This window comes from Diospyros lotus, chromosome 1 (genome assembly GCF_014633365.1).
Source record: "Diospyros lotus cultivar Yz01 chromosome 1, ASM1463336v1, whole genome shotgun sequence".
Lineage (NCBI taxonomy): Eukaryota > Viridiplantae > Streptophyta > Magnoliopsida > Ericales > Ebenaceae > Diospyros > Diospyros lotus.
This window is the reverse complement of record NC_068338.1, coordinates 454,866-477,988: the sequence shown is the minus strand read 5'-3', so window position 1 is coordinate 477,988 and position 23,123 is coordinate 454,866.

Genomic DNA, 23,123 nt, shown 5'->3' with positions numbered 1-23,123 from the left:
TAATTTTCGGTGCACGAAAAGTTGTTTCCGATCAGATTTTTTTCGATGTCATAATAATCGGTTTTAAATTCTAGGACATGTCATATAATTTTTTTTAGAAATCTGGGCTACGGAGCATTCCCTGCAATCGATTCGGTTTTGGATTACTGTACCGAAAATCACGTTAAAGCCCTAAATCTTCTGAAGATTTCACTTTGACTCCAAAATAAAAATACACTTAAAATGATATGAAAAGAGAAAGTTTGTCGTACTAACTAAATTAAAGTGTATTCCGGGTTGTGTTGACTTTTTTTCAATCAATTCCGACGACTCGGTTTTTCGGCGTTAATTTTCGGTGCACGAAAAGTTGTTTCCGATCAGATTTTTTTCGATGTCATAATAATCGGTTTTAAATTCTAGGACATGTCATATAATTTTTTTTAGAAATCTGGGCTACGGAGCATTCCCTGCAATCGATTCGGTTTTGGATTACTGTACCGAAAATCACGTTAAAGCCCTAAATCTTCTGAAGATTTCACTTTGACTCCAAAATAAAAATACACTTAAAATGATATGAAAAGAGAAAGTTTGTCGTACTAACTAAATTAAAGTGTATTCCGGGTTGTGTTGACTTTTTTTCAATCAATTCCGACGACTCGGTTTTTCGGCGTTAATTTTCGGTGCACGAAAAGTTGTTTCCGATCAGATTTTTTTCGATGTCATAATAATCGGTTTTAAATTCTAGGACATGTCATATAATTTTTTTTAGAAATCTGGGCTACGGAGCATTCCCTGCAATCGATTCGGTTTTGGATTACTGTACCGAAAATCACGTTAAAGCCCTAAATCTTCTGAAGATTTCACTTTGACTCCAAAATAAAAATACACTTAAAATGATATGAAAAGAGAAAGTTTGTCGTACTAACTAAATTAAAGTGTATTCCGGGTTGTGTTGACTTTTTTTCAATCAATTCCGACGACTCGGTTTTTCGGCGTTAATTTTCGGTGCACGAAAAGTTGTTTCCGATCAGATTTTTTTCGATGTCATAATAATCGGTTTTAAATTCTAGGACATGTCATATAATTTTTTTTAGAAATCTGGGCTACGGAGCATTCCCTGCAATCGATTCGGTTTTGGATTACTGTACCGAAAATCACGTTAAAGCCCTAAATCTTCTGAAGATTTCACTTTGACTCCAAAATAAAAATACACTTAAAATGATATGAAAAGAGAAAGTTTGTCGTACTAACTAAATTAAAGTGTATTCCGGGTTGTGTTGACTTTTTTTCAATCAATTCCGACGACTCGGTTTTTCGGCGTTAATTTTCGGTGCACGAAAAGTTGTTTCCGATCAGATTTTTTTCGATGTCATAATAATCGGTTTTAAATTCTAGGACATGTCATATAATTTTTTTTAGAAATCTGGGCTACGGAGCATTCCCTGCAATCGATTCGGTTTTGGATTACTGTACCGAAAATCACGTTAAAGCCCTAAATCTTCTGAAGATTTCACTTTGACTCCAAAATAAAAATACACTTAAAATGATATGAAAAGAGAAAGTTTGTCGTACTAACTAAATTAAAGTGTATTCCGGGTTGTGTTGACTTTTTTTCAATCAATTCCGACGACTCGGTTTTTCGGCGTTAATTTTCGGTGCACGAAAAGTTGTTTCCGATCAGATTTTTTTCGATGTCATAATAATCGGTTTTAAATTCTAGGACATGTCATATAATTTTTTTTAGAAATCTGGGCTACGGAGCATTCCCTGCAATCGATTCGGTTTTGGATTACTGTACCGAAAATCACGTTAAAGCCCTAAATCTTCTGAAGATTTCACTTTGACTCCAAAATAAAAATACACTTAAAATGATATGAAAAGAGAAAGTTTGTCGTACTAACTAAATTAAAGTGTATTCCGGGTTGTGTTGACTTTTTTTCAATCAATTCCGACGACTCGGTTTTTCGGCGTTAATTTTCGGTGCACGAAAAGTTGTTTCCGATCAGATTTTTTTCGATGTCATAATAATCGGTTTTAAATTCTAGGACATGTCATATAATTTTTTTTAGAAATCTGGGCTACGGAGCATTCCCTGCAATCGATTCGGTTTTGGATTACTGTACCGAAAATCACGTTAAAGCCCTAAATCTTCTGAAGATTTCACTTTGACTCCAAAATAAAAATACACTTAAAATGATATGAAAAGAGAAAGTTTGTCGTACTAACTAAATTAAAGTGTATTCCGGGTTGTGTTGACTTTTTTTCAATCAATTCCGACGACTCGGTTTTTCGGCGTTAATTTTCGGTGCACGAAAAGTTGTTTCCGATCAGATTTTTTTCGATGTCATAATAATCGGTTTTAAATTCTAGGACATGTCATATAATTTTTTTTAGAAATCTGGGCTACGGAGCATTCCCTGCAATCGATTCGGTTTTGGATTACTGTACCGAAAATCACGTTAAAGCCCTAAATCTTCTGAAGATTTCACTTTGACTCCAAAATAAAAATACACTTAAAATGATATGAAAAGAGAAAGTTTGTCGTACTAACTAAATTAAAGTGTATTCCGGGTTGTGTTGACTTTTTTTCAATCAATTCCGACGACTCGGTTTTTCGGCGTTAATTTTCGGTGCACGAAAAGTTGTTTCCGATCAGATTTTTTTCGATGTCATAATAATCGGTTTTAAATTCTAGGACATGTCATATAATTTTTTTTAGAAATCTGGGCTACGGAGCATTCCCTGCAATCGATTCGGTTTTGGATTACTGTACCGAAAATCACGTTAAAGCCCTAAATCTTCTGAAGATTTCACTTTGACTCCAAAATAAAAATACACTTAAAATGATATGAAAAGAGAAAGTTTGTCGTACTAACTAAATTAAAGTGTATTCCGGGTTGTGTTGACTTTTTTTCAATCAATTCCGACGACTCGGTTTTTCGGCGTTAATTTTCGGTGCACGAAAAGTTGTTTCCGATCAGATTTTTTTCGATGTCATAATAATCGGTTTTAAATTCTAGGACATGTCATATAATTTTTTTTAGAAATCTGGGCTACGGAGCATTCCCTGCAATCGATTCGGTTTTGGATTACTGTACCGAAAATCACGTTAAAGCCCTAAATCTTCTGAAGATTTCACTTTGACTCCAAAATAAAAATACACTTAAAATGATATGAAAAGAGAAAGTTTGTCGTACTAACTAAATTAAAGTGTATTCCGGGTTGTGTTGACTTTTTTTCAATCAATTCCGACGACTCGGTTTTTCGGCGTTAATTTTCGGTGCACGAAAAGTTGTTTCCGATCAGATTTTTTTCGATGTCATAATAATCGGTTTTAAATTCTAGGACATGTCATATAATTTTTTTTAGAAATCTGGGCTACGGAGCATTCCCTGCAATCGATTCGGTTTTGGATTACTGTACCGAAAATCACGTTAAAGCCCTAAATCTTCTGAAGATTTCACTTTGACTCCAAAATAAAAATACACTTAAAATGATATGAAAAGAGAAAGTTTGTCGTACTAACTAAATTAAAGTGTATTCCGGGTTGTGTTGACTTTTTTTCAATCAATTCCGACGACTCGGTTTTTCGGCGTTAATTTTCGGTGCACGAAAAGTTGTTTCCGATCAGATTTTTTTCGATGTCATAATAATCGGTTTTAAATTCTAGGACATGTCATATAATTTTTTTTAGAAATCTGGGCTACGGAGCATTCCCTGCAATCGATTCGGTTTTGGATTACTGTACCGAAAATCACGTTAAAGCCCTAAATCTTCTGAAGATTTCACTTTGACTCCAAAATAAAAATACACTTAAAATGATATGAAAAGAGAAAGTTTGTCGTACTAACTAAATTAAAGTGTATTCCGGGTTGTGTTGACTTTTTTTCAATCAATTCCGACGACTCGGTTTTTCGGCGTTAATTTTCGGTGCACGAAAAGTTGTTTCCGATCAGATTTTTTTCGATGTCATAATAATCGGTTTTAAATTCTAGGACATGTCATATAATTTTTTTTAGAAATCTGGGCTACGGAGCATTCCCTGCAATCGATTCGGTTTTGGATTACTGTACCGAAAATCACGTTAAAGCCCTAAATCTTCTGAAGATTTCACTTTGACTCCAAAATAAAAATACACTTAAAATGATATGAAAAGAGAAAGTTTGTCGTACTAACTAAATTAAAGTGTATTCCGGGTTGTGTTGACTTTTTTTCAATCAATTCCGACGACTCGGTTTTTCGGCGTTAATTTTCGGTGCACGAAAAGTTGTTTCCGATCAGATTTTTTTCGATGTCATAATAATCGGTTTTAAATTCTAGGACATGTCATATAATTTTTTTTAGAAATCTGGGCTACGGAGCATTCCCTGCAATCGATTCGGTTTTGGATTACTGTACCGAAAATCACGTTAAAGCCCTAAATCTTCTGAAGATTTCACTTTGACTCCAAAATAAAAATACACTTAAAATGATATGAAAAGAGAAAGTTTGTCGTACTAACTAAATTAAAGTGTATTCCGGGTTGTGTTGACTTTTTTTCAATCAATTCCGACGACTCGGTTTTTCGGCGTTAATTTTCGGTGCACGAAAAGTTGTTTCCGATCAGATTTTTTTCGATGTCATAATAATCGGTTTTAAATTCTAGGACATGTCATATAATTTTTTTTAGAAATCTGGGCTACGGAGCATTCCCTGCAATCGATTCGGTTTTGGATTACTGTACCGAAAATCACGTTAAAGCCCTAAATCTTCTGAAGATTTCACTTTGACTCCAAAATAAAAATACACTTAAAATGATATGAAAAGAGAAAGTTTGTCGTACTAACTAAATTAAAGTGTATTCCGGGTTGTGTTGACTTTTTTTCAATCAATTCCGACGACTCGGTTTTTCGGCGTTAATTTTCGGTGCACGAAAAGTTGTTTCCGATCAGATTTTTTTCGATGTCATAATAATCGGTTTTAAATTCTAGGACATGTCATATAATTTTTTTTAGAAATCTGGGCTACGGAGCATTCCCTGCAATCGATTCGGTTTTGGATTACTGTACCGAAAATCACGTTAAAGCCCTAAATCTTCTGAAGATTTCACTTTGACTCCAAAATAAAAATACACTTAAAATGATATGAAAAGAGAAAGTTTGTCGTACTAACTAAATTAAAGTGTATTCCGGGTTGTGTTGACTTTTTTTCAATCAATTCCGACGACTCGGTTTTTCGGCGTTAATTTTCGGTGCACGAAAAGTTGTTTCCGATCAGATTTTTTTCGATGTCATAATAATCGGTTTTAAATTCTAGGACATGTCATATAATTTTTTTTAGAAATCTGGGCTACGGAGCATTCCCTGCAATCGATTCGGTTTTGGATTACTGTACCGAAAATCACGTTAAAGCCCTAAATCTTCTGAAGATTTCACTTTGACTCCAAAATAAAAATACACTTAAAATGATATGAAAAGAGAAAGTTTGTCGTACTAACTAAATTAAAGTGTATTCCGGGTTGTGTTGACTTTTTTTCAATCAATTCCGACGACTCGGTTTTTCGGCGTTAATTTTCGGTGCACGAAAAGTTGTTTCCGATCAGATTTTTTTCGATGTCATAATAATCGGTTTTAAATTCTAGGACATGTCATATAATTTTTTTTAGAAATCTGGGCTACGGAGCATTCCCTGCAATCGATTCGGTTTTGGATTACTGTACCGAAAATCACGTTAAAGCCCTAAATCTTCTGAAGATTTCACTTTGACTCCAAAATAAAAATACACTTAAAATGATATGAAAAGAGAAAGTTTGTCGTACTAACTAAATTAAAGTGTATTCCGGGTTGTGTTGACTTTTTTTCAATCAATTCCGACGACTCGGTTTTTCGGCGTTAATTTTCGGTGCACGAAAAGTTGTTTCCGATCAGATTTTTTTCGATGTCATAATAATCGGTTTTAAATTCTAGGACATGTCATATAATTTTTTTTAGAAATCTGGGCTACGGAGCATTCCCTGCAATCGATTCGGTTTTGGATTACTGTACCGAAAATCACGTTAAAGCCCTAAATCTTCTGAAGATTTCACTTTGACTCCAAAATAAAAATACACTTAAAATGATATGAAAAGAGAAAGTTTGTCGTACTAACTAAATTAAAGTGTATTCCGGGTTGTGTTGACTTTTTTTCAATCAATTCCGACGACTCGGTTTTTCGGCGTTAATTTTCGGTGCACGAAAAGTTGTTTCCGATCAGATTTTTTTCGATGTCATAATAATCGGTTTTAAATTCTAGGACATGTCATATAATTTTTTTTAGAAATCTGGGCTACGGAGCATTCCCTGCAATCGATTCGGTTTTGGATTACTGTACCGAAAATCACGTTAAAGCCCTAAATCTTCTGAAGATTTCACTTTGACTCCAAAATAAAAATACACTTAAAATGATATGAAAAGAGAAAGTTTGTCGTACTAACTAAATTAAAGTGTATTCCGGGTTGTGTTGACTTTTTTTCAATCAATTCCGACGACTCGGTTTTTCGGCGTTAATTTTCGGTGCACGAAAAGTTGTTTCCGATCAGATTTTTTTCGATGTCATAATAATCGGTTTTAAATTCTAGGACATGTCATATAATTTTTTTTAGAAATCTGGGCTACGGAGCATTCCCTGCAATCGATTCGGTTTTGGATTACTGTACCGAAAATCACGTTAAAGCCCTAAATCTTCTGAAGATTTCACTTTGACTCCAAAATAAAAATACACTTAAAATGATATGAAAAGAGAAAGTTTGTCGTACTAACTAAATTAAAGTGTATTCCGGGTTGTGTTGACTTTTTTTCAATCAATTCCGACGACTCGGTTTTTCGGCGTTAATTTTCGGTGCACGAAAAGTTGTTTCCGATCAGATTTTTTTCGATGTCATAATAATCGGTTTTAAATTCTAGGACATGTCATATAATTTTTTTTAGAAATCTGGGCTACGGAGCATTCCCTGCAATCGATTCGGTTTTGGATTACTGTACCGAAAATCACGTTAAAGCCCTAAATCTTCTGAAGATTTCACTTTGACTCCAAAATAAAAATACACTTAAAATGATATGAAAAGAGAAAGTTTGTCGTACTAACTAAATTAAAGTGTATTCCGGGTTGTGTTGACTTTTTTTCAATCAATTCCGACGACTCGGTTTTTCGGCGTTAATTTTCGGTGCACGAAAAGTTGTTTCCGATCAGATTTTTTTCGATGTCATAATAATCGGTTTTAAATTCTAGGACATGTCATATAATTTTTTTTAGAAATCTGGGCTACGGAGCATTCCCTGCAATCGATTCGGTTTTGGATTACTGTACCGAAAATCACGTTAAAGCCCTAAATCTTCTGAAGATTTCACTTTGACTCCAAAATAAAAATACACTTAAAATGATATGAAAAGAGAAAGTTTGTCGTACTAACTAAATTAAAGTGTATTCCGGGTTGTGTTGACTTTTTTTCAATCAATTCCGACGACTCGGTTTTTCGGCGTTAATTTTCGGTGCACGAAAAGTTGTTTCCGATCAGATTTTTTTCGATGTCATAATAATCGGTTTTAAATTCTAGGACATGTCATATAATTTTTTTTAGAAATCTGGGCTACGGAGCATTCCCTGCAATCGATTCGGTTTTGGATTACTGTACCGAAAATCACGTTAAAGCCCTAAATCTTCTGAAGATTTCACTTTGACTCCAAAATAAAAATACACTTAAAATGATATGAAAAGAGAAAGTTTGTCGTACTAACTAAATTAAAGTGTATTCCGGGTTGTGTTGACTTTTTTTCAATCAATTCCGACGACTCGGTTTTTCGGCGTTAATTTTCGGTGCACGAAAAGTTGTTTCCGATCAGATTTTTTTCGATGTCATAATAATCGGTTTTAAATTCTAGGACATGTCATATAATTTTTTTTAGAAATCTGGGCTACGGAGCATTCCCTGCAATCGATTCGGTTTTGGATTACTGTACCGAAAATCACGTTAAAGCCCTAAATCTTCTGAAGATTTCACTTTGACTCCAAAATAAAAATACACTTAAAATGATATGAAAAGAGAAAGTTTGTCGTACTAACTAAATTAAAGTGTATTCCGGGTTGTGTTGACTTTTTTTCAATCAATTCCGACGACTCGGTTTTTCGGCGTTAATTTTCGGTGCACGAAAAGTTGTTTCCGATCAGATTTTTTTCGATGTCATAATAATCGGTTTTAAATTCTAGGACATGTCATATAATTTTTTTTAGAAATCTGGGCTACGGAGCATTCCCTGCAATCGATTCGGTTTTGGATTACTGTACCGAAAATCACGTTAAAGCCCTAAATCTTCTGAAGATTTCACTTTGACTCCAAAATAAAAATACACTTAAAATGATATGAAAAGAGAAAGTTTGTCGTACTAACTAAATTAAAGTGTATTCCGGGTTGTGTTGACTTTTTTTCAATCAATTCCGACGACTCGGTTTTTCGGCGTTAATTTTCGGTGCACGAAAAGTTGTTTCCGATCAGATTTTTTTCGATGTCATAATAATCGGTTTTAAATTCTAGGACATGTCATATAATTTTTTTTAGAAATCTGGGCTACGGAGCATTCCCTGCAATCGATTCGGTTTTGGATTACTGTACCGAAAATCACGTTAAAGCCCTAAATCTTCTGAAGATTTCACTTTGACTCCAAAATAAAAATACACTTAAAATGATATGAAAAGAGAAAGTTTGTCGTACTAACTAAATTAAAGTGTATTCCGGGTTGTGTTGACTTTTTTTCAATCAATTCCGACGACTCGGTTTTTCGGCGTTAATTTTCGGTGCACGAAAAGTTGTTTCCGATCAGATTTTTTTCGATGTCATAATAATCGGTTTTAAATTCTAGGACATGTCATATAATTTTTTTTAGAAATCTGGGCTACGGAGCATTCCCTGCAATCGATTCGGTTTTGGATTACTGTACCGAAAATCACGTTAAAGCCCTAAATCTTCTGAAGATTTCACTTTGACTCCAAAATAAAAATACACTTAAAATGATATGAAAAGAGAAAGTTTGTCGTACTAACTAAATTAAAGTGTATTCCGGGTTGTGTTGACTTTTTTTCAATCAATTCCGACGACTCGGTTTTTCGGCGTTAATTTTCGGTGCACGAAAAGTTGTTTCCGATCAGATTTTTTTCGATGTCATAATAATCGGTTTTAAATTCTAGGACATGTCATATAATTTTTTTTAGAAATCTGGGCTACGGAGCATTCCCTGCAATCGATTCGGTTTTGGATTACTGTACCGAAAATCACGTTAAAGCCCTAAATCTTCTGAAGATTTCACTTTGACTCCAAAATAAAAATACACTTAAAATGATATGAAAAGAGAAAGTTTGTCGTACTAACTAAATTAAAGTGTATTCCGGGTTGTGTTGACTTTTTTTCAATCAATTCCGACGACTCGGTTTTTCGGCGTTAATTTTCGGTGCACGAAAAGTTGTTTCCGATCAGATTTTTTTCGATGTCATAATAATCGGTTTTAAATTCTAGGACATGTCATATAATTTTTTTTAGAAATCTGGGCTACGGAGCATTCCCTGCAATCGATTCGGTTTTGGATTACTGTACCGAAAATCACGTTAAAGCCCTAAATCTTCTGAAGATTTCACTTTGACTCCAAAATAAAAATACACTTAAAATGATATGAAAAGAGAAAGTTTGTCGTACTAACTAAATTAAAGTGTATTCCGGGTTGTGTTGACTTTTTTTCAATCAATTCCGACGACTCGGTTTTTCGGCGTTAATTTTCGGTGCACGAAAAGTTGTTTCCGATCAGATTTTTTTCGATGTCATAATAATCGGTTTTAAATTCTAGGACATGTCATATAATTTTTTTTAGAAATCTGGGCTACGGAGCATTCCCTGCAATCGATTCGGTTTTGGATTACTGTACCGAAAATCACGTTAAAGCCCTAAATCTTCTGAAGATTTCACTTTGACTCCAAAATAAAAATACACTTAAAATGATATGAAAAGAGAAAGTTTGTCGTACTAACTAAATTAAAGTGTATTCCGGGTTGTGTTGACTTTTTTTCAATCAATTCCGACGACTCGGTTTTTCGGCGTTAATTTTCGGTGCACGAAAAGTTGTTTCCGATCAGATTTTTTTCGATGTCATAATAATCGGTTTTAAATTCTAGGACATGTCATATAATTTTTTTTAGAAATCTGGGCTACGGAGCATTCCCTGCAATCGATTCGGTTTTGGATTACTGTACCGAAAATCACGTTAAAGCCCTAAATCTTCTGAAGATTTCACTTTGACTCCAAAATAAAAATACACTTAAAATGATATGAAAAGAGAAAGTTTGTCGTACTAACTAAATTAAAGTGTATTCCGGGTTGTGTTGACTTTTTTTCAATCAATTCCGACGACTCGGTTTTTCGGCGTTAATTTTCGGTGCACGAAAAGTTGTTTCCGATCAGATTTTTTTCGATGTCATAATAATCGGTTTTAAATTCTAGGACATGTCATATAATTTTTTTTAGAAATCTGGGCTACGGAGCATTCCCTGCAATCGATTCGGTTTTGGATTACTGTACCGAAAATCACGTTAAAGCCCTAAATCTTCTGAAGATTTCACTTTGACTCCAAAATAAAAATACACTTAAAATGATATGAAAAGAGAAAGTTTGTCGTACTAACTAAATTAAAGTGTATTCCGGGTTGTGTTGACTTTTTTTCAATCAATTCCGACGACTCGGTTTTTCGGCGTTAATTTTCGGTGCACGAAAAGTTGTTTCCGATCAGATTTTTTTCGATGTCATAATAATCGGTTTTAAATTCTAGGACATGTCATATAATTTTTTTTAGAAATCTGGGCTACGGAGCATTCCCTGCAATCGATTCGGTTTTGGATTACTGTACCGAAAATCACGTTAAAGCCCTAAATCTTCTGAAGATTTCACTTTGACTCCAAAATAAAAATACACTTAAAATGATATGAAAAGAGAAAGTTTGTCGTACTAACTAAATTAAAGTGTATTCCGGGTTGTGTTGACTTTTTTTCAATCAATTCCGACGACTCGGTTTTTTCGGCGTTAATTTTCGGTGCACGAAAAGTTGTTTCCGATCAGATTTTTTTCGATGTCATAATAATCGGTTTTAAATTCTAGGACATGTCATATAATTTTTTTTAGAAATCTGGGCTACGGAGCATTCCCTGCAATCGATTCGGTTTTGGATTACTGTACCGAAAATCACGTTAAAGCCCTAAATCTTCTGAAGATTTCACTTTGACTCCAAAATAAAAATACACTTAAAATGATATGAAAAGAGAAAGTTTGTCGTACTAACTAAATTAAAGTGTATTCCGGGTTGTGTTGACTTTTTTTCAATCAATTCCGACGACTCGGTTTTTCGGCGTTAATTTTCGGTGCACGAAAAGTTGTTTCCGATCAGATTTTTTTCGATGTCATAATAATCGGTTTTAAATTCTAGGACATGTCATATAATTTTTTTTAGAAATCTGGGCTACGGAGCATTCCCTGCAATCGATTCGGTTTTGGATTACTGTACCGAAAATCACGTTAAAGCCCTAAATCTTCTGAAGATTTCACTTTGACTCCAAAATAAAAATACACTTAAAATGATATGAAAAGAGAAAGTTTGTCGTACTAACTAAATTAAAGTGTATTCCGGGTTGTGTTGACTTTTTTTCAATCAATTCCGACGACTCGGTTTTTCGGCGTTAATTTTCGGTGCACGAAAAGTTGTTTCCGATCAGATTTTTTTCGATGTCATAATAATCGGTTTTAAATTCTAGGACATGTCATATAATTTTTTTTAGAAATCTGGGCTACGGAGCATTCCCTGCAATCGATTCGGTTTTGGATTACTGTACCGAAAATCACGTTAAAGCCCTAAATCTTCTGAAGATTTCACTTTGACTCCAAAATAAAAATACACTTAAAATGATATGAAAAGAGAAAGTTTGTCGTACTAACTAAATTAAAGTGTATTCCGGGTTGTGTTGACTTTTTTTCAATCAATTCCGACGACTCGGTTTTTCGGCGTTAATTTTCGGTGCACGAAAAGTTGTTTCCGATCAGATTTTTTTCGATGTCATAATAATCGGTTTTAAATTCTAGGACATGTCATATAATTTTTTTTAGAAATCTGGGCTACGGAGCATTCCCTGCAATCGATTCGGTTTTGGATTACTGTACCGAAAATCACGTTAAAGCCCTAAATCTTCTGAAGATTTCACTTTGACTCCAAAATAAAAATACACTTAAAATGATATGAAAAGAGAAAGTTTGTCGTACTAACTAAATTAAAGTGTATTCCGGGTTGTGTTGACTTTTTTTCAATCAATTCCGACGACTCGGTTTTTCGGCGTTAATTTTCGGTGCACGAAAAGTTGTTTCCGATCAGATTTTTTTCGATGTCATAATAATCGGTTTTAAATTCTAGGACATGTCATATAATTTTTTTTAGAAATCTGGGCTACGGAGCATTCCCTGCAATCGATTCGGTTTTGGATTACTGTACCGAAAATCACGTTAAAGCCCTAAATCTTCTGAAGATTTCACTTTGACTCCAAAATAAAAATACACTTAAAATGATATGAAAAGAGAAAGTTTGTCGTACTAACTAAATTAAAGTGTATTCCGGGTTGTGTTGACTTTTTTTCAATCAATTCCGACGACTCGGTTTTTCGGCGTTAATTTTCGGTGCACGAAAAGTTGTTTCCGATCAGATTTTTTTCGATGTCATAATAATCGGTTTTAAATTCTAGGACATGTCATATAATTTTTTTTAGAAATCTGGGCTACGGAGCATTCCCTGCAATCGATTCGGTTTTGGATTACTGTACCGAAAATCACGTTAAAGCCCTAAATCTTCTGAAGATTTCACTTTGACTCCAAAATAAAAATACACTTAAAATGATATGAAAAGAGAAAGTTTGTCGTACTAACTAAATTAAAGTGTATTCCGGGTTGTGTTGACTTTTTTTCAATCAATTCCGACGACTCGGTTTTTCGGCGTTAATTTTCGGTGCACGAAAAGTTGTTTCCGATCAGATTTTTTTCGATGTCATAATAATCGGTTTTAAATTCTAGGACATGTCATATAATTTTTTTTAGAAATCTGGGCTACGGAGCATTCCCTGCAATCGATTCGGTTTTGGATTACTGTACCGAAAATCACGTTAAAGCCCTAAATCTTCTGAAGATTTCACTTTGACTCCAAAATAAAAATACACTTAAAATGATATGAAAAGAGAAAGTTTGTCGTACTAACTAAATTAAAGTGTATTCCGGGTTGTGTTGACTTTTTTTCAATCAATTCCGACGACTCGGTTTTTCGGCGTTAATTTTCGGTGCACGAAAAGTTGTTTCCGATCAGATTTTTTTCGATGTCATAATAATCGGTTTTAAATTCTAGGACATGTCATATAATTTTTTTTAGAAATCTGGGCTACGGAGCATTCCCTGCAATCGATTCGGTTTTGGATTACTGTACCGAAAATCACGTTAAAGCCCTAAATCTTCTGAAGATTTCACTTTGACTCCAAAATAAAAATACACTTAAAATGATATGAAAAGAGAAATTTTGTCGTACTAACTAAATTAAAGTGTATTCCGGGTTGTGTTGACTTTTTTTCAATCAATTCCGACGACTCGGTTTTTCGGCGTTAATTTTCGGTGCACGAAAAGTTGTTTCCGATCAGATTTTTTTCGATGTCATAATAATCGGTTTTAAATTCTAGGACATGTCATATAATTTTTTTTAGAAATCTGGGCTACGGAGCATTCCCTGCAATCGATTCGGTTTTGGATTACTGTACCGAAAATCACGTTAAAGCCCTAAATCTTCTGAAGATTTCACTTTGACTCCAAAATAAAAATACACTTAAAATGATATGAAAAGAGAAAGTTTGTCGTACTAACTAAATTAAAGTGTATTCCGGTTGTGTTGACTTTTTTTCAATCAATTCCGACGACTCGGTTTTTCGGCGTTAATTTTCGGTGCACGAAAAGTTGTTTCCGATCAGATTTTTTTCGATGTCATAATAATCGGTTTTAAATTCTAGGACATGTCATATAATTTTTTTTAGAAATCTGGGCTACGGAGCATTCCCTGCAATCGATTCGGTTTTGGATTACTGTACCGAAAATCACGTTAAAGCCCTAAATCTTCTGAAGATTTCACTTTGACTCCAAAATAAAAATACACTTAAAATGATATGAAAAGAGAAAGTTTGTCGTACTAACTAAATTAAAGTGTATTCCGGGTTGTGTTGACTTTTTTTCAATCAATTCCGACGACTCGGTTTTTTCGGCGTTAATTTTCGGTGCACGAAAAGTTGTTTCCGATCAGATTTTTTTCGGTGTCATAATAATCGGTTTAAATTCTAGGACCTGTCATATAATTTTTTTTAGAAATCTGGGCTACGGAGCATTCCCTTCAATCGATTCGGTTTTGGATTACTGTACCGAAAATCACGTTAAAGCCCTAAATCTTCTGAAGATTTCACTTTGACTCCAAAATAAAAATACACTTAAAATGATATGAAAAGAGAAAGTTTGTCGTACTAACTAAATTAAAGTGTATTCCGGGTTGTGTTGACTTTTTTTCAATCAATTCCGACGACTCGGTTTTTCGGCGTTAATTTTCGGTGCACGAAAAGTTGTTTCCGATCAGATTTTTTTTCGATGTCATAATAATCGGTTTTAAATTCTAGGACATGTCATATAATTTTTTTTAGAAATCTGGGCTACGGAGCATTCCCTGCAATCGATTCGGTTTTGGATTACTGTACCGAAAATCACGTTAAAGCCCTAAATCTTCTGAAGATTTCACTTTGACTCCAAAATAAAAATACACTTAAAATGATATGAAAAGAGAAAGTTTGTCGTACTAACTAAATTAAAGTGTATTCCGGTTGTGTTGACTTTTTTTCAATCAATTCCGACGACTCGGTTTTTCGGCGTTAATTTTCGGTGCACGAAAAGTTGTTTCCGATCAGATTTTTTTCGATGTCATAATAATCGGTTTTAAATTCTAGGACATGTCATATAATTTTTTTTAGAAATCTGGGGTACGGAGCATTCCCTGCAATCGATTCGGTTTTGGATTACTGTACCGAAAATCACGTTAAAGCCCTAAATCTTCTGAAGATTTCACTTTGACTCCAAAATAAAAATACACTTAAAATGATATGAAAAGAGAAAGTTTGTCGTACTAACTAAATTAAAGTGTATTCCGGGTTGTGTTGACTTTTTTTCAATCAATTCCGACGACTCGGTTTTTCGGCGTTAATTTTCGGTGCACGAAAAGTTGTTTCCGATCAGATTTTTTTCGATGTCATAATAATCGGTTTTAAATTCTGGACATGTCATATAATTTTTTTAGAAATCTGGGTACGGAGCATTCCCTGCAATCGATTCGGTTTTGGATTACTGTACCGAAAATCACGTTAAAGCCCTAAATCTTCTGAAGATTTCACTTTGACTCCAAAATAAAAATACACTTAAAATGATATGAAAAGAGAAAGTTTTGTCGTACTAACTAAATTAAAGTGTATTCCGGGTTGTGTTGACTTTTTTTCAATCAATTCCGACGACTCGGTTTTTCGGCGTTAATTTTCGGTGCACGAAAAGTTGTTTCCGATCAGATTTTTTTCGATGTCATAATAATCGGTTTTAAATTCTAGACATGTCATATAATTTTTTTTAGAAATCTGGGTACGGAGCATTCCCTGCAATCGATTCGGTTTTGGATTACTGTACCGAAAATCACGTTAAAGCCCTAAATCTTCTGAAGATTTCACTTTGACTCCAAAATAAAAATACACTTAAAATGATATGAAAAGAGAAAGTTTGTCGTACTAACTAAATTAAAGTGTATTCCGGGTTGTGTTGACTTTTTTTCAATCAATTCCGACGACTCGGTTTTTTCGGCGTTCAATTTTCGGTGCACGAAAAGTTGTTTCCGATCAGATTTTTTTCGATGTCATAATAATCGGTTTTAAATTCTGGACATGTCATATAATTTTTTTTAGAAATCTGGGTACGGAGCATTCCCTGCAATCGATTCGGTTTTGGATTACTGTACCGAAAATCACGTTAAAGCCCTAAATCTTCTGAAGATTTCACTTTGACTCCAAAATAAAAATACACTTAAAATGATATGAAAAGAGAAAGTTTGTCGTACTAACTAAATTAAAGTGTATTCCGGGTTGTGTTGACTTTTTTTCAATCAATTCCGACGACTCGGTTTTTTTGCGTTAATTTTCGGTGCACGAAAAGTTGTTTCCGATCAGATTTTTTTCGATGTCATAATAATCGGTTTTAAATTCTAGGACATGTCATATAATTTTTTTTAGAAATCTGGGCTACGGAGCATTCCCTGCAATCGATTCGGTTTTGGATTACTGTACCGAAAATCACGTTAAAGCCCTAAATCTTCTGAAGATTTCACTTTGACTCCAAAATAAAAATACACTTAAAATGATATGAAAAGAGAAATTTTGTCGTACTAACTAAATTAAAGTGTATTCCGGTTGTGTTGACTTTTTTTCAATCAATTCCGACGACTCGGTTTTTCGGCGTTAATTTTCGGTGCACGAAAAGTTGTTTCCGATCAGATTTTTTTCGATGTCATAATAATCGGTTTTAAATTCTAGGACATGTCATATAATTTTTTTTAGAAATCTGGGGTACGGAGCATTCCCTGCAATCGATTCGGTTTTGGATTACTGTACCGAAAATCACGTTAAAGCCCTAAATCTTCTGAAGATTTCACTTTGACTCCAAAATAAAAATACACTTAAAATGATATGAAAAGAGAAAGTTTGTCGTACTAACTAAATTAAAGTGTATTCCGGGTTGTGTTGACTTTTTTTCAATCAATTCCGACGACTCGATTTTTTCGGCGTTAATTTTCGGTGCACGAAAAGTTGTTTCCGATCAGATTTTTTTCGATGTCATAATAATCGTTTTAAATTCTGGACATGTCATATAATTTTTTTTAGAAATCTGGGCTACGGAGCATTCCCTGCAATCGATTCGGTTTTGGATTACTGTACCGAAAATCACGTTAAAGCCCCTAAATCTTCTGAAGATTTCACTTTGACTCCAAAATAAAAATACACTTAAAATGATATGAAAAGAGAAATTTTGTCGTACTAACTAAATTAAAGTGTATTCCGGGTTGTGTTGACTTTTTTTTCAATCAATTCCGACGACTCGATTTTCGGCGTTAATTTTCGGTGCACGAAAAGTTGTTTCCGATCAGATTTTTTTCGATGTCATAATAATCGGTTTTAAATTCTAGGACATGTCATATAATTTTTTTAGAAATCTGGGCTACGGAGCATTCCCTGCAATCGATTCGGTTTTGGATTACTGTACCGAAAATCACGTTAAAGCCCTAAATCTTCTGAAGATTTCACTTTGACTCCAAAATAAAAATACACTTAAAATGATATGAAAAGAGAAATTTGTCGTACTAACTAAATTAAAGTGTATTCCGGGTTGTGTTGACTTTTTTTCAATCAATTCCGACGACTCGGTTTTTTCGGCGTTAATTTTCGTGCACGAAAAGTTGTTCCGATCAGATTTTTTTCGATGTCATAATAATCGGTTTTAAAATTCTAGGACATGTCATATAATTTTTTTTAGAAATCTGGGCTACGGAGCATTCCCTGCAATCGATTCGGTTTGGATTACTGTACCGAAAATCACGTTAAAGCCCTAAATCTTCTGAAGATTTCACTTTGACTCCAAAATAAAAATACACTTAAAATGATATGAAAAGAGAAAGTTTGTCGTACTAACTAAATTAAAGTGTATTCCGGGTTGTGTTGACTTTTTTTCAATCAATTCCGACGACTCGATTTTTTCGGCGTCAATTTTCGGTGCACGAAAAGTTTGTTCCGATCAGATTTTTTTCGATGTCATAATAATCGTTTTTAAATTCTAGGACATGTCATATAATTTTTTTTAGAAATCTGGGCTACGGAGCATTCCCTGCAATCGATTCGGTTTTGGATTACTGTACCGAAAATCACGTTAAAGCCCTAAATCTTCTGAAGATTTCACTTTGACTCCAAAATAAAAATACACTTAAAATGATATGAAAAGAGAAAGTTTGTCGTACTAACTAAATTAAAGTGTATTCCGGGTTGTGTTGACTTTTTTTCAATCAATTCCGACGACTCGGTTTTTTCGCGTTAATTTTCGGTGCACGAAAAGTTGTTTCCGATCAGATTTTTTTTCGATGTCATAATAATCGGTTTTAAATTCTAGTTCATGTCATATAATTTTTTTAGAAATCTGGGCTACGGAGCATTCCCTGCAATCGATTCGGTTTTGGATTACTGTACCGAAATCACGTTAAAAGCCCTAAATCTTCTGAAGATTTCACTTTGACTCCAAAATAAAAATACACTTAAAATGATATGAAAAGAGAAATTTGTCGTACTAACTAAATTAAAGTGTATTCCGGGTTGTGTTGACTTTTTTTTCAATCAATTCCGACGACTCGGTTTTTTCGGCGTTAATTTTCGGTGCACGAAAAGTTGTTTCCGATCAGATTTTTTCGATGTCATAATAATCGGTTTTAAATTCTAGGACATGTCATATAATTTTTTTTAGAAATCTGGGCTACGGAGCATTCCCTGCAATCGATTCGGTTTTGGATTACTGTACCGAAAATCACGTTAAAGCCCTAAATCTTCTGAATTTCACTTTGACTCCAAAATAAAAATACACTTAAAATGATATGAAAAGAGAAAGTTTGTCGTACTAACTAAATTAAAGTGTATTCCCGGTTGTGTTGACTTTTTTTCAATCAATTCCGACGACTCGGTTTTTTCGGCGTTAATTTTCGGTGCACGAAAAGTTGTTTCCGATCAGATTTTTTTCGATGTCATAATAATCGGTTTTAAATTCTAGGACATGTCATATAATTTTTTTTAGAAATCTGGGCACGGAGCATTCCCTGCAATCGATTCGGTTTTGGATTACTGTACCGAAAAATCACGATAAAGCCCTAAATCTTCTGAAGATTTCACTTTGACTCCAAAATAAAAATACACTTAAAATGATATGAAAAGAGAAAGTTTTGTCGTACTAACTAAATTAAAGTGTATTCCGGGTTGTGTTGACTTTTTTTCAATCAATTCCGACGACTCGATTTTTCGGCGTTAATTTTCGGTGCACGAAAAGTTGTTTCCGATCAGATTTTTTTCGATGTCATAAGAATCGTTTTAAATTCTAGGTCATGTCATATAATTTTTTTTAGAAATCTGGGCTACGGAGCATTCCCTGCAATCGATTCGGTTTGGATTACTGTACCGAAAATCACGTTAAAGCCCTAAATCTTCTGAAGATTTCACTTTGACTCCAAAATAAAAAACACTTAAAATGATATGAAAAGAGAAATTTTGTCGTACTAACTAAATTAAAGTGTATTCCGGGTTGTGTTGACTTTTTTTCATCAATTCGACGACTCGGTTTTCGTTTTTTGGCGTCAATTTCGGTGCACGAAAAGTTGTTTCCGATCAGATTTTTTTCGATGTCATAAAAATCGGTTTTAAATTCAGGACATGTCATATAATTTTTTTTAGAAATCTGGGCTACGAGCACTTCCCTGCAATCGATTCGGTTTGGATTACTGTACCGAAAATCACGTTAAAGCCCTAAATCTTCTGAAGATTTCACTTTGACTCCAAAATAAAAATACACTTAAAATGATATGAAAAGAGAAATTTTGTCGTACTAACTAAATTAAAGTGTATTCCGGTTTGTGTTGACTTTTTTCAATCAAATTCGACGACTCGGTTTTTTTGCGTTAATTTTCGGTGCACGAAAAGTTGTTTCCGATCAATTTTTTTCGATGTCATAATAATCGGTTTTAAATTCTAGGACATGTCATATAATTTTTTTTAGAAATCTGGGCTACGGAGCATTCCCTGCAATCGATTCGTTTTGGATTACTGTACCGAAAATCACGTTTAAAGCCCTAAATCTTCTGAAGATTTCACTTTGACTCCAAAATAAAAATACACTTAAAATGATATGAAAAGAGAAATTTTGTCGTACTAACTAAATTTAAAGTGTATTCCGGGTTGTGTTGACTTTTTTTCAATCAATTCCGACGACTCGGTTTTTTGCGTTAATTTTCGGTGCACGAAAAGTTGTTTCCGATCAGATTTTTTTCGATGTCATAATAATCGGTTTAAATTCTAGGACATGTCATATAATTTTTTTTTAAATCTGGGCTACGGAGCATTCCCTGCAATCGATTCGGTTTGGATTACTGTACCGAAAATCACGTTAAAGCCCTAAATCTTCTGAAGATTTCACTTTGACTCCAAAATAAAAATACACTTAAAATGATATGAAAAGAGAAAGTTTGTCGTACTAACTAAATTAAAGTGTATTCCGGTTGTGTTGACTTTTTTTCAATCAATTCCGACGACTCGATTTTTCGGCGTTAATTTTCGGTGCACGAAAAGTTGTTTCCGATCAGATTTTTTTTCGATGTCATAATAATCGGTTTTAAATTCTAGGACATGTCATATAATTTTTTTTAGAAATCTGGCTAACGGAGCATTCCCTGCAATCGATTCGGTTTTGGATTACTGTACCGAAAATCACGTTAAAGCCCTAAATCTTCTGAAAGATTTCACTTTGACTCCAAAATAAAAATACACTTAAAATGATATGAAAAGAGAAAGTTTTGTCGTACTAACTAAATTAAAGTGTATTCCGGGTTGTGTTGACTTTTTTTCAATCAATTCCGACGACTCGTTTTTCGGCGTTAATTTTCGGTGCACGAAAAGTTGTTTCCGATCAGATTTTTTCGATGTCATAATAATCGTTTTTAAATTCTAGGACATGTCATATAATTTTTTTTAGAAATCTGGGCTACGGAGCATTCCCTGCAATCGATTCGGTTTTGGATTACTGTACCGAAAATCACGTTAAAGCCCTAAATCTTCTGAAGATTTCACTTTGACTCCAAAATAAAAATACACTTAAAATGATATAAAAAGAGAAATTTTTGTCGTACTAACTAAATTAAAGTGTATTCCGGGTTGTGTTGACTTTTTTTCAATCAATTCCGACGACTCGTTTTTTTTGCGTTAATTTTCGGTGCACGAAAAGTTGTTTCCGATCAGATTTTTTTTCGATGTCATAATAATCGATTTTAAATTCTAGGACATGTCATATAATTTTTTTTTAGAAATCTGGGCTACGGAGCATTCCCTGCAATCGATTCGGTTTTGGATTACTGTACCGAAAAACACGTTAAAGCCCTAAATCTTCTGAAGATTTCACTTTGACTCCAAATAAAATAACACTTAAAATGATATGAAAAGGAGAAAGTTTTGTCGTACTAACTAAATTAAAGTGTATTCCGGTTGTGTTGACTTTTTTTTCAATCAATTCCGACGACTCGGTTGTTTTTTTGCGTTAATTTTCGGTGCACGAAAAGTTGTTGTTTCCGATCAGATTTTTTTCGATGTCATAATAATCGTTTTAAATTCTAGACTTGTCAAATAATTTTTTTTAGAAATCTGGGCTACGGAGCATCCCTGCAATCGATTCGGTTTTGGATTACTGTACCGAAAATCACGTTAAAGCCCTAAATCTTCTGAAGATTTCACTTTGACTCCAAAATAAAAATACACTTAAAAATGATGAAAAGAGAAATTTTGTCGTACTAACTAAATTAAAGTGTATTCCCGGGTTGTGTTGACTTTTTTTCATCAATTCCGACGACTCCGATTTTTTCGGCGTTAATTTTCGGTGCACGAAAAGTTGTTTCCGATCAGATTTATTTCGATGTCATATAATCGGTTTTAAATTCTAGACATGATCAATATATTTTTTTAGAAATCTGGGCTACGGAGCATTCCCTGCAATCGATTCGGTTTTGGATTACTGTACCGAAAATCACGTTAAAGCCCTAAATCTTCTGAGATTTCACTTTGACTGTCCAAAATAAAATACACTTAAAATGATATGAAAAGAGAAAGTTTTGATCGTACTAACTAAATTAAAGTGTATTCCGGGTTGTGTTGACTTTTTGTTTCAATCAATTCCGACGACTCTTTTTTATCGCGTTAATTTTCGTGCACGAAAAGTTGTTTCCGATCAGATTTTTTTCGATGTCATAATAATCGGTTTTAAATTCTAGGGTCATGTCAATATAATTTTTTTTAGAAATCTGGGCTACGGAGCAATTCCCTGCAATCGATTCGGTTTGGATTACTGTACCGAAAATCACGTTAAAGCCCTAAATCTTCTGAGATTTCACTTTGACTCCAAAATAAAAATACACTTAAAATGATATGAAAAGAGAAAGGTTTGTCGTACTAACTAAATTAAAGTGTATTCCGGGTTGTGTTGACTTTTTTTTCAATCAATTCCGACGATTCGATTTTTTCGGCGTCAATTTTCGGTGCACGAAAAGTTGTTTCCGATCAGATTTTTTTCGATGTCATAATAATCGATTTTAAATTCTAGGACATGTCATATAATTTTTTTTAGAAATCTGGGCTAACGGAGCATTCCCTGCAATCGATTCGGTTTTGGATTACTGTACCGAAAATCACGTTAAAGCCCTAAATCTTCTGAAGATTTCACTTTGACTCCAAAATAAAAAAACACTTAAAATGATATGAAAAGAGAAAGTTTGTCGTACAAACTAAATTAAAGTGTATTCCGGGTTGTGTTGACTTTTTTTCAATCAATTCCGACGATTCCGATTTTTCGGCGTTAATTTTCGGTGCAGAACGAAAGTTGTTTCCGATCAGATTTTTTTTTCGATGTCATAATAATCGTTTTAAATTCTAGGATATGTCATATAATTTTTTTAGAAATCTGGGCTACCGGAGCATTCCCTGCAATCGATTCGGTTTTGGATTACTGTACCGAAAATCACGTTAAAGCCCTAAATCATCTGAAGATTTCACTTGACATAAAAATAAAAAAACCATTAAAATGATATGAAAAGAGAAATTTTTTCGTACTACCTAAATTAAAGTGTATTCCGGTTGCGTTGACTTTTTTTCAATCAATTCCGACGACTCTGGTTTTTTTGGCGTTAATTTTCGGTGCAACGAAAAGTTGTTTCCGATCAGATTTTTTT